This window comes from Bubalus kerabau, chromosome 17, assembly GCF_029407905.1.
Source record: "Bubalus kerabau isolate K-KA32 ecotype Philippines breed swamp buffalo chromosome 17, PCC_UOA_SB_1v2, whole genome shotgun sequence".
In the NCBI taxonomy this organism is placed as follows: Eukaryota; Metazoa; Chordata; class Mammalia; order Artiodactyla; family Bovidae; genus Bubalus; species Bubalus kerabau.
The window spans coordinates 44,595,528-44,604,527 of NC_073640.1; positions in this window are offsets into that span (position 1 = coordinate 44,595,528).

A 9,000-nucleotide genomic window follows, 5' to 3' on the forward strand; every position below is an offset into this window, starting at 1 on the left:
CCATCTTTATAGATTCCATATATATGCATTAATATACCATATTTGTCTTTCTCTTTCTGACTTACTTCACTCTAAGTCTTTTGAAAAAATTATGAGGTCCTGATGCACTTTTAAAGATGGCAGAAGTTGCCTGACTGGGAATGCCAGTGGGGCCCCTGCAGGGAGCCACTTCCATTCTCTCTTCTGGGATTGTCTGTGGGAGCCTGTGGGGGGAAGCATGTTCATTACGCCCAGTGCTGGGGTGCAGAATCCAGACGCTTCTACCACAGGTATATCCATAGCCTAGAATTGGCTATAGAACTAACTCCCATACTCCCATTTGTATTGGAACCATGACTTGCTGGCTGGAAATACGGCTATTTTGAAGTAAAAAAAAAAGCAAAAAACATGTCAGTCGTAGTCAAGCAAATTCCCCTCAAGTCATCTCATGGGCGTGGTAGGTCACACTCACAGGCAGGAACATTTAACAAAGAGTGGGAATGGGGTCAGTACCACACACCAGCACAGCTTGGGATCCCCTCACGGCTGCAACCCATCAACTCCCTGTCTGAGCATACTGTAGGGTCTTGGTGAAACCTGACCTTGCCCAGGCTTATCAGCACCTGTTTGTTAGTGATACTCTAACTCTACTCGTCACTCACCAAGGGCCATTTTGAGTTAAGTGCCTTCAGTTGGGAATTTTTATGGTCCCTGGATTTTTCCAAGGCTTCACAAGACATTTCAGAGGGGGCCTGAATTCCAGTGAAATCTTGGCTTAGAATGTACTAGATACATTTACAGAAATGTTTAGGAAAGTTTGACTGTGTTGGGTATCACTGAAGAAAGGATCACTTGAATGCAGAACACTGATGCAGTGCCATGGGCTGCTGTATCCATGCAGAAGAAGGTAGTTTTCTTGTAGTTCATTTGTAAGTCATGAAATGCTGCAGGAAATCAAAGCATATGAGGTGATAGTTCCAGGCACAGAGTACGTGATTGAGACATAGCAGTAGCAATAATTGCTTTATTATTTCTATCACTACTGCCACTACTGCTATTAGTACTGCTTCAAATACTATTGTCTCAATTCAAGTCTAGACTTATTTCAGCTATCTTCATCTAAATATGCAACCACCCATCATGATTTGTAGCTTCATTCTAGATGGATTTCTTGGTTCTTAAGAATGAGGTGGATGTCAAGAAAAAGTATTTTATCACTGTAAAAATGAGTGATATATCTTCACATAGTGTGATGGATGATCTTCATGATTTATAGTTTTGTAAAACAAAGCAAGAGAGAGAGAAAAAATCATATGGCATGCTATTATTTAAGAAAAGGGGGATATTAGTATATATTATTGGAGAAGGCAATGGCACCCCACTCCAGTACTCTTGCCTGGAAAATCCCATGGACGGAAGAGCCTGGTAGGCTGCAGTCCACAGGGTCGCTGAGGGTCTGACACGACTGACCGACTTCACTTTCACTTTTCACTTTCATGCATTGGAGAAGGAAATGGCAACCCACTCCAGTGTTCTTGCCTGGAGAATCCCAGGGACAGAGGAGCCTGGTGAGCTGCTGTCTATGGGGTCGCACAGAGTCAAACACGACTGAAGTGACTTAGCAGTATATATTATATATTAAATAAGTGAAGTTACAAGCCATAAGTATTGTTACAAGAGGAGGGGAGAAAAAGAGTGGAAGGAAAAGAGGTAGAAGCTAGACTTGTCTAAAAAAGTTGATTTTTGAACCAGATAAATATTATACATAATTATCAAATACAACTTACTCCAAATTTAAAAAGCTGTTCCTACAAACGAAAAATAAAACAGATACAACTGAATGCATGTTGAGTTGGCTATGTAATCGACACAGAAAATTTACTTCAGTTGCACTTAAAATAGAGTTCTTAGTGGTTTATATTTTAAGGAAACACACACAAATCCTGAAAAATGGTTTTCAATATTATATGATTGGTAATAATATTTGTATTGCTATTTGGAAACCCTCACACACAGAGTTGTATGTATTAGGAGAAGCAGTGAAGAAATTATATTAATGCAATTAGAATATTATTTTTATAAGAAAAGAGATATAAAATCAAAATTAAAACTTACATTTAAATTTAAAGCACCAATTTCAATTTTTGATGTATTTTCTCTTGAAGAAGGAAAATTATTTCCTATCTGTTCACTGAAAAGCCCTGAATACAATGTACTGAGAATCGTGACCACCAGATTGTGGTCTCTAAATACCATTTTTCACCAAAATGATTGATTCAAGATTGATGTACAGGGCAAGAAATGTATAAGATAAACTTAGAACATCTTGTTATACAAGAAAGCTGTCAAGGATGACTGCAGTCATGTGAAAGAACATATGAAGCAATCCGAGGCTTCTGCTGGCCAGAGACCAGCAGAGTGACCAGAGGTGTGGCAGAGATGTGACCAGAGAGTGTTGATATGAACACAAACTGAAGCGGATTGTTCACTGTGATACTCAGGAAAATAAGATTGGCCACCTTTGGAGTCCAGAAAATCCACTCATTCTGAAAACTGATAACTAGAGAGAAAGGATCCAACATTTAATTTGCCTTTCCTTTAAGAACAATACTTTAGGGTAACCAAATATTTGATAAGATAAAATTACCATTTATAGAAATATTGCAACTAATAAAGGAAGAAAGAATGATAGAATTTTAATCCTTGAAAAAAAAAAAGATTCAGACAATGATTTTTAATGGCTCCTAACACCACAAGAGGACATGAGTTTGAGCAAACTCTGAAAGATAGTGAAGGACAGGAAAGCCTGGCATGCTGCAGTTCATGGGGTCATTGTAGAGTTGGACACAACTTAGCAACTGAACACCACCACAAGGAAAGGCACAACTGGTCCTAAAAGTGGACAGGGCCACCTCTGCGATGGTCTTGCAAAAATGGAAAAAAAAAAAAAAAAAGCCAGCTTCTAAATCTAAGGGTCAGTTTACAGAAAGTACAGGGAATAAAGAAACATGCTAAAGGACACACTGGAAATGCAATCTGCATAAAGCAAAATCCAGCATAGAAATAGTCTTCAGGGCAAATATCATGGTTTCTTCAACAATTAAAAATATAGGGAGGAAAAATAGAGACAATTTAGAGATTAAAGAGCAAATCAATCTATTGTAAACACATAAGTAAATAAAATATCCCCTGTTGTCTAGCAGATGTTTTAAAACTGACTGGATGTTTGACGATGTTAAGAAATGCCTCTCATTGTTTAGGTGTGAGAATGTTGTTTTTAGAAATACACATGGAAATATTTGATTAAACTGAAAATCAGTATTTATCTATTTCTATTTTGGGGGGGACAAAAGTTGAAATATTCTCTGGGATTTATGTGTGTCACAGGAGTTCACCTTGGTGATGGTAGTGAGGGGTGTGAGTAGGGGGGCAATAGATGAAACAAGACAGCCCATGATGATCATTGTCAGAGCTGGGTGGTGTGTAAATTATACCTCATTGTATTATACTCTTTACCGTGTGCATGTTGAATTGTTCTGTAAGGCAAGCGAAAAAGAAATGTGTGTTCACATGATAAGCCTTGGTTCTCATGCATCTATGGCGTGCATACATTTTGCCTGGTGCCATGCTAAGCGAGGGGATGAAATAGCTCTGACATGTCCTGTCTTCTGGCAACTTGTTGCAGATGGGGAGATAAGCTGAGGGTCAAGGAAGAATGGAGTGTGCAAGGGAAGATGCTGCTGCTCTGTTCTGTGGGCAGTGTGCCTTTCAGAGTAAACTGGCACCACAGAAGCCACTTCTCTGCAGTCCTTTACCTCCCCATGACTCAGCAGAGTCATGGAATGAAGGCAGTTGAAAAATTTCCTTTTAGTACCCCTTAATGTAATGGCCTACCTTACCAAGATAGGTAGGCCTTTTCAGCCAATGAAAATGTATATTGTTGAGTCAGTTTGTACTAGCACCCCTCAACCTCCTAGTGTGCTCAGAACACTGTACTTCATGGGTGGGCCACTGAGTCGTGAAGCGTGAGGACACCTAGCCTGGTGCTTTAGAGTAAGTAAAGATCATGTGCTTGTCAGCACACACTGCTGCTCTGAGTCAAATCCTCCAATCCATCTCAAAAGACCAGTGCAGCCTGATGCTACTGGGGGACCAGGTGAGCAGAGCAAAACCTGCCAATGTAATTTAACCCCTTCATGACAATTCTGGTTCAGAGAAATCTGTCTTGAAACAAGTGAAGAATCACCACATCAGGTGATGGGAAGTTACCTAGGAAGGTAACTATTGTGCACCTCAGGGGACTGTTATAGGGGAGAAAAAAATAATTTTCCCTGTATCCTTCTAGGATCTCAGCTGGGACCCCCCTGCCTCCATGGCAAAAGACAGATTAACAAGAGTAAAAGAAACACGGTTAACATATACCTCACGTGTACATGGGAGATATCCAGGGAAAATGAATAACTCTCAGATGTGGATTAGAACTCAGGCTTAAATATCATCTTCTGCTGAAGACAAAAGAAAGAAAGGTGTGGGGAGGCCAGTTATGGAGAAGTGGCTAGGAAATGCAAAGATCCTATCTTCATTGATAAGGGTCTAAGTTGTACCTGGGGATTAATCTTGGTCCTTCCTGGTAGAAATAAGGTGAAGAACACCTTTGTAAATTTATATTCTGCTCTTAGGCAAGAAAGAGAGTAATACTCATACCAAAGTGGGATATTTTGAGGTAGCATACTCTGCCACCCTTCACTGTAATCTTATCAGGACACTTTTAGTCCTTTGTCCTAATGTGTGCCTACATCTTCAGGATGCTATGGTTGTTCAGGATGCTATGGTTGTTCAGAATGTGCTATAGGTTTGCTGCCCTTTCTGACTAATCTTGATTCCCATGAGAAACCCATGACTTATAACCTGAATATGTGCATGCTCAGTCATGTCCAACTCTTTGTGACCCCATGGACTGTAGCCCAGCAGGCTCCTCTATCATGGGATTTTACAGCAAGAATAGTGGAGTGGGTTGCCATTTCCTCCTCCAGGGGATCTTCCCGATCCAGGAATTGAGCCCACATCTCCTGCATTGGTAGGCAGATTCTTAACCACTGAGCCACCTAGGAAGCCCTTTATAATAATTTGTCATCAGATAACAAATTCATAGGTGGTGGAATGACAGGCAGCCAGGAAGAAGCCAGTGACAATACAGCCCTAGGCTCTGTGTTGTGAAGAGGACTGTGAGATTCCCAGCAGGTTCTTAGAATCAGTGCTGGGGTAGTTTTGTGCTAGCAACACATCTACCATGGCCCCAGGCAATATCTATTGTGTTCCAACTCACTGGCTTTGCCAAGAATGTTGCTTTGTGGCTTAGATTCAGGAAGTATAAGGTGGCCATTTTTTCACATTTCTTCTTGCTGTGGGTCTAGGCTAAAGATTTTGTCAGTTATTGATAAAGAGCCATATGTTTGTGTTTGCTCCTTGGTTCTGAAGGACGTGCCTTTCCCCTAAATCTTGCTTTTTATTAGCGGGGGAGTCTGTGCAGGATAGGGGAACCAAGTGCCCTGTAAACAGAAGCTTCTGCAGAAGCCCATCAGGTTGCTTTGCCCACTGAGGACAAGCTTCTGTTGTCTCCGCATGCTGCCTAGAGTCTTTACTTCAAAAAAAGGAAAGGTGCCTGGAGGGCTCCCTATCTCAGGGGCTCACTCCACTCTCACAAAGGGCTTGGCGCAAAGAGCAGGTGTGCAGTGAAGGCACCAGTGGGATCCCTCACACCCAAGGATGCACAGGGTTGATCTGACTGCTGCCCAGCACAGCCTGGGATTGTGGAGCAGGTCAGGGAAGTGGACTTTTGCAGAGGAAGGAGAGAGGGAGATGAAGCAGACTTCCTACCAAGAGCCTTCCAGAGGTGCTGAGGGGAGAATAGATTCATCTAAAGCATTTGGGTGCAGGTCTGAATCCTCCAGCGACACAGCCAGTTTCTGCTCTCACTCTGTCCTAGCACCATGGTAGTACCGATGCTTTAACACTAAAGCTAGCCTTGACTGTGATATCATGGGGGCGGGCTTTGACCTTATGTGATAAATGTTTAATAAGGAAAGTCAGTGAGGAAACATTAGGAAGAGACTACGAGAGCCTAGTAGTCTAGCGGGCCCTCTATCTTTGTCTCCTTCACCTTTGGTTTCTTTGACTAGTTAAGGTAAGAAGAAATTTACTGGACAGCATACAAGTGGGGGCCCGTTCTTGATCAATAATGCAGAATCTCGTATTCAAGTTCTATTTGTTCCCCATGTAAATGCCTTTCCACACACAAAGAGAAGATTTCTTGGGGATTCTATATGATGCATTTATCACTTCCACATGCAAGTTACAGGATTCTTCTGGCTTTTTCTTATTACCAGGTTCAAAGATGTCACAGGTCATTATCATCCACTTTAATGTCCTCTAAGGACATAACTATTTCCAAGAATAGACCGCCTCCCCCCCCCAAAAAAAAGAGGCTGGAGTGAACACTGTCCCTGCAGCTGCTCTGTAGAATGCGCTGGATTATTTAGAACACAGAGAACTGTGCGCATTCGCACACGTATGTGTATATGTGCACAGCAGACATATTTCAGGCTCAAGGCAGACTCTGAGATATGAGATTTTTACGTGGGATTTCAACTCTTTCCTGTTTTTCCTTCAAAGCTATATAGTTTGATCATCTATGTATGTGATGCAGAATGTACCTAAAAACCCTTTGACTCCAAACTTCATAGTATAGCTGTCTTACTTTGGCTTTAAAATACAGAGACGCAGGAGCCCCTGTGATATCAAACTCCAGAATTATTTGCAAATTTTAAAATATGCTTCAATTTTGTCTTCTTAAAGATCTGTAGTTCAGAAACAATATGAAAAATCCAGTTAATCATGATGAGATTAAAGGATTTTTAAAAGCTGAATTGCAGCCACATTTACATTCCCCGATAATTTCTTAATTTTCTTTCAAATCACCTTTCATCTTCATAAAATGAACTGTAAAAATCCTTCTGAATTCCATAATGTGCCAAGAAAAATGGGGAAAAATTAAGGAGGCCCCTACCTTTTAATCATTCTGTTCAATAAAGTGCTTTCACTGCACGCCAGGAAAAAAATGGAGGCTCTGGTGTCTGAGGTATTCTGTGCCATAAACTCCCATAATAGAAACAGATGGTGAAACTGCCTTGGAAGTGAAGAGACTAGTGTACACGCAGCTCACCCTAACATATGAAGAGATTCAGGGCTGACACATGAAGGAATGCGTTTGGCACAGCGCCAGCGGTACACTCTAATTCAGCCGCGAGTGCTCAAGCTTGAGATGGGAGACCCACAATTTCAGGATCTGGAACACTGGAGCTCCAGGATTTAGAACTCTGCGCGAGGCTCCTAGGGCCTTTCTGTCCTGCCCAAGAAGGAGCACATTCTCAATGTTAGATGTGGCCACAAACTCCAGTAGGGAGCTTACTCTGGCTTTTCTAAATGGTTCATAAAAACAATAGTGGAGAATTGCCAGCTTTGCTGGAGCTTCCTTTAACTAAGTTCGGGTTTGCTTTTTACCTAGAGCTGCCACCAGCGGCTGCTGAAAGAAGGAATAAAATCTTCACTACAAAGAGACATCAGTGAGAATTACCTTAGGGTGGGAGTGAAGTGACACGTGATACCTGCCTTACATGTGGCCCCTCTTGACTGGATGACATGATACATGCAAAGGAAGCTCTCTTGGGCATTGTATTTTCCAAGGAAAGCCTAACACAATTTCCATCATCATATCCCAATGACATTAATACATACATTTTCTGACTTGCTATATTAGGGCAGACTAAAATTCAGTTACAAACAGATCCCAAAATGTAGTGACATCGACACAAAAGACGCTTCTTTTTCATGTGTAGAGACGTCTAGGGAGTCTAGGTGTTAGGAAGCGTCTTCCACGGGGGGACCCAGGCTCCGTCCACCTTGTAATTCCACCATCAGATGAGGTCTTGTCACCTCCACTGCCCTCAAAACTGTGCTTCAGACATTTCCCTTCATCGCATGTTCCGTTGGCTTAGATAACTTGGTGACCATGTGCCCAGGATGTGGAGAGAGGAACTGTGGGGCCAGCTGCAGTGTCAGGGTGCCAGGGTAAGAGCCATGGGTGTCCGCAGGAACGTCTTGCATGGGCTTCCCATTGTCGGGCCTGTCTGCAACTGCTGTTCTGCCTTCCCTCCCAAGAAGGGCAGCATGCTCTGATCTTCCTTTCCCACTGAGCACTGTGGTCCTTGCAGATCTGCCAAGCAAGGAGGTGCCTGGTGGTTCTGCATTTCCTTCAGCCAGAGTCACCTGGTTCTCATAAAACATGAGAAACATATCCATCCTTTCACATGGCTCATCCCTGGTGTCATCCTGGTGCCGGTGGAAGCCTCAACACCTGTTGTTGCCAATCTCTGACCCCAGGGACTGAGGTCCATAATGTTTTCTTCTTGGCCTCTTTACCTATGTGGAGACCACATGGGTAATTGCAGAGCCCTGTTGGAGTTTGAGGGAAGACTCAAGCTCTGCCAGCCAATCTCTGTTTAGGCTCAGCCTGGCCCACCCATGTCCATTTAAGTATTCTCTTTCCCAGCTCTGGCTAAGGCTCTTTGTTTCCCAAATCTGGGCCATGTGAGAGGAGCAGATAGTAGTTCCACTCTGAACAGGGCCTTCTGGAAAGCAGGATTTACTTCCTGCCATTAGCGTTCCTTGGTCCAGAAAGGAGGCAATTCTAGTTCCCACAAGGCCTGATCCTAGCATGCCTGCATGATGATATGGGCGAGGAATGGGCTGGGGCACTCTGACATCATTCTGTGATGCTTCCTATGCCCTGCCTGTGCCATGACCAGGGACACTGAATGGGAGGGAGGAACAAAGTAATGTGGGAATCAGACCCCTGCCTATCCTGACTGGCTTGGAAGAAAATGCAGGTTTGGAGGACCTAAAGCTTAAACAGTTTGGGGGCCCTTAAGAAGACTCCTGCGTATATATACTAAATTCCATATA